This window comes from Gambusia affinis, linkage group LG04, assembly GCF_019740435.1.
Source record: "Gambusia affinis linkage group LG04, SWU_Gaff_1.0, whole genome shotgun sequence".
In the NCBI taxonomy this organism is placed as follows: Eukaryota; Metazoa; Chordata; class Actinopteri; order Cyprinodontiformes; family Poeciliidae; genus Gambusia; species Gambusia affinis.
The window spans coordinates 23178244-23181496 of NC_057871.1; positions in this window are offsets into that span (position 1 = coordinate 23178244).

Genomic DNA, 3253 nt, shown 5'->3' on the forward strand with positions numbered 1-3253 from the left:
GTCCGAAAAAAGCCGTTGATAGCGTCGGAGCATCGGTGAGTCATCGCACGCGCTCGGCAGTTCGTTAAGTAAATTTGGTGGAAATTGGCTAAAATACCTATTAAATGATCAAATTTAATACAAATAAAATGGTATTGTAAGATTTTGTATCGTTATTGTTGTGTATGTTGTGTTTGTTCTATGTAATTGCATTTATTTTAAGATTGGAATGCATGATATATATATATCAGGGGTCTCAAACTCAATTTCCCTGGGGGCCAATGGAGGTAGAGTCTGGGTGAGGCTGGGCCGCATCGGGTTTTCCACAAGAAAAGCTCTCACAAAAACATTCCAATGTTATCAAATGTCTTTAAATTAATTCATAAGAAAAAAAATTAATCAGTAATAAATAAATAAAATATAATAATAACACAGCAGCTATAGAAGACTAGATAAATGTAATTATTATAATTCAGATTCAAATGGCTGTATTAACAGTTCTTTAACCTTTAACTTTCTGAACATGAATGGAACATTGAACATAAACTGTTATGAATATAACAGTTTATAAACTGTTTCTTCTGCCTACTTCTTACTGCTAGAGGTCTGGCAGCGCTTCCTCTCGCATAGCCGAGCCACATTTGGCTTAAGGGAGGAGGCAGTTGAGACCCTAAGTAGAGCTTGAAGATGCTCGTCAGTAAGTCTGGACCTGTACTTGGACTTATTGAAGTTCAAGGTAGAGAAGAGCTTTTCGCACAAGTATGTGCTCCCAAAAAGACACATGGTCCGCTTGAACATTCGGCAAAGCTCAGGGAAGCTGGGTGGCAATTCTCTCAAAAATTGCCCAAGCTTGTCTGCTTTTCCACTCACCTCCCTGAACTTGGCTTTGAGTTCAGAGTGGCACTGCGGGTCAATGAGCTCCATTTGAAGCACTGTGATTGGTAAGTTAGTTCAGCTCCGCACACAACACTGAAAAGTGCCAATCATATCAAACTCGCGGGCAGTGTTGGTATAGTTACTTTGAAAAAGTAACTTTAATCGGACTACTGATTACTCCTTGAAAAAGTAACTTAGTTAGATTACTGACTACTTGATTTGGAAAGTAACTAAGTTACATTAAAAGTAACTTTTTAGTTACTTTCAGCAGCTGCTAACAACAACGCTCTGCCTCCTGTGAAAATCACATTGAGCTTTGCCAATATTTAATTGTAATTTATTTTATAATGGTAACATCAACAATGTGTCTCCACTGATAAGGTTGAACTGAAGAGGAGATTGTAGAAAAATAAAAAACGTGAGTAGTTTGTGTGGTCCACTGTTGTCTGGAAAACTCTAAGAAGGATTTTAAAGCCCCCTTCCCTCCCCCCAGCCTCCAGGTTCTGCGTTACGGCCCTGCATTTGGTGTCACTCACAGATCTCCTCCTGCAGCTCAGATGGCTGCAGACATGACGACATTTATCTTAGTATTAATAATTAGAATTAAGTTGCCATTATAATTATTGGCAACTACGGACACGTTCATTCGTGGCTGTTTTCACGTTTATTGCGCTGTTCATATTAGTCTCGATGTTTGTAGTTTTCTGGAGCGCAACGTGAAGCACGATGTCATTCAGAGGTAATATATTAACTTGACATTAACAAAGACACAGCGGGACGGATTATCCGAGAAATGATGAACAGGGAGAGACTGAGTAAAACTACCTTAATGACGAACAAATTCTGGGATTTATTGAGTCTCTGCTTATTTCCAAGCCCAAATGAGCAACTTCACGTTCAAAAACGAGCCCAAAAAGGCGCAACCCGCCACTCATTAAATCGGCAAGCGACTTTAAAAAATGAAGCCCAAAGCCGCTTATAATAATCGGACTTGGCGGCAGAATCTCAAAATAGTTCCAGATTTTCCACCAACACAATCTTCCTCAATTGTTTACATTTCCGTCATAGAGGCGCCGGTCACTCGACAAGACGCGTAGAGGAAATACGATTAAATAACAAAAGAAGATAGTAACGCAAAAATGATTTTGATAAGTAACTGTAGTCTGACTACTGGATTTGAAATAGCAACACGTTAGATTACTAAAGTGGTCTGACGTCAGTAACGCATTACAAATTAACGCGTTACTGACATCACTGTCATGGCCACACTAACATTAAACTTTCATATTAAGGTGGGGGCCACAAATTATCGTCCAGAGGGGCAGTTAGTGGCGGGTCATGAAGTCTGAGACCCCTGATATATATATATATATATATATATATATATATATATATATATATATATATATATATATATATATATATATATATATACACATTACCACATATAAGCTAATCTCTTTAGTCTTACTAATATGTTGGTAAAATTATATTCTGTTAACTTGAATGTTGTACAACATGAAAAAAACAAAAAAAGAAGAACTTGAGAAATGATGGAAGATAGCTTAAGCTTTATTGATGCTGGCGTCTTGTGTGCTAAGATGCTTTACTTTGGCCTTGTTCTAGGTCAAGTTTTTTTTTTTTTTGCTTGTATGATACACTTTTGGCCTGGAGAGCCAGAGATTCCAAGACCCTCCTTTCCTGAACTTGGATGGCGAGGCCCAGGACCAGGCACACGGGTAGATAGTGACCCGACTGGTCACCGGCCGAGAGACTTTGGCTGAACAGTTGATGCATTGGAGACTGGATTATTCAACTATTTTATTTATTTATTACTTTTTTTAAAAGCGCGCAATATTTGTCTTTTTTTTAAAAATGTGAATCCACAAATGTTCATTATATTAAATTTTGCTCTTTTTTTATAGACACTGTGTACTCTGTTGTTGCGCACACCTAGGTTCCCTCGAATGTAGAATTTTCTGATCAGGCCCAACTTCCTATATATATATAAAATTTATACCATGAATTAACCTTTCTTGTGGGTTGCATGTTACAGAGAGCACACATTTTTTTGTCTGAAAGCAGGATTTCATGTCTTTTGTTCTCAAAACTTTTAATGTTTGTGCTTACATTTTTATTTTGAAAGCAGGACTTTCTTCTCAAAACTTGCAGTGCTTGTACTCACAACTTCAAATATTCACTGTGCTTTCTCAAACCTTTCCTCCTTGCGCTCAAAACTTGTCTCTGCTCAGATTAAACCTCCACTTGCAAAACCCACAGACATGATAAAAGAGTAGACCCCACATTGGCTTAAAAATGCGGGGTCTCAACGTGGTAAGGTTCCCAACGTAAAGCCTGCTTTTGTCTTGCAGAGTGAATACATTGCACCATGTGACTG